Raw genomic sequence first — 1,031 nt, 5'->3', positions numbered from 1 at the left:
CTATATTGGCGCGTGCGGTATCCGGGGGCGGAGGCCCGGCCCGCGTCCTCCCCACCCCAGGCCCGGCCCTCCCCCGCCACCTAGCCGGGCTCGCGCCTTTACCCTCACCCTCTGGGCTCCCCATCCCCAGCCCAGTCCCCCGGAGCCCCGGCGCCTTGGAACCCGGGCAGGTGCTGGATCCTCGGGCCGGTGGGAAGAGGAGAGCCCCTGTTTGCCGATCCAGTTTAGAGGTGGCGAGGGCCACGCTGGGGGCACTGGTCGTTGTGCGCCGTGGACGTGAGTGAGGGAGAAGCTGGGAGGCCAGTGGCCAAGGCACAGGTGTAAGGCGGGAAAGCAGGTTCTCGCCTCGGCCCTGCCACATTTCGTCACTGGAGGCCGAATCGCACCTCCCCCCTCTCCCGCCCTCAGTCTCCTCATCTGTGAAGTGGGACTGGTGACTGGTCTTCCTTGAGGGCGGTCGTGCGTATGAACCGAAGTGGTGCTGGCAAAGCACATGGGTGTCGTGCGAGGCGACCGGTAAGTAGTATCCAGCCTGGAGACCCGGGCGAACCCTTTCTCCTCGGTGGGCCTCAGTTTGCGCAGCTGGAAATGAGAATCGTGGTCATCCCACCCTACGAATTTTCCAATTTTCCCAGGTCTGGTGAGGACAGGAAGGCACTGAGGGCGAGGGAGCTGAGAGAACAGAGCCTGGGGCAGGAGAGTCCCCTTCCTCGCTCCGGATCTGCTCTCCAGCCGGGCTGGGGGAGGAGGGAGGGAGAGCCGGGCAGCTCTGAGGACAAACGGGTCCCTGGGCCTCACGGGCTGAGCTACCGCTCTGGCCTGGGGAACGTCTATCCGGTCACTCTCGTTTTTCAGATAAAAAAGTTGAGATTCAAAAGAGAAAGGAGCCATCTGGCAGCCTGCCCTCCCCCCCTGCCCCCGGCCGGGGCACCTAGGGTCCCAGAAAGTGGTGGCAGCAGCGAGTCCAAAAAGCCTCGGTCTTCAAGCCGCGAAGTAGCGCAATTGCGCATCTGCAGCGACGCAACCGACCC

This window comes from Pteropus vampyrus, unplaced genomic scaffold (genome assembly GCF_000151845.1).
Source record: "Pteropus vampyrus isolate Shadow unplaced genomic scaffold, Pvam_2.0 Scaffold95, whole genome shotgun sequence".
Classification (NCBI taxonomy): Eukaryota; Metazoa; Chordata; class Mammalia; order Chiroptera; family Pteropodidae; genus Pteropus; species Pteropus vampyrus.
Note: the sequence above shows the minus strand (reverse complement) of the source record.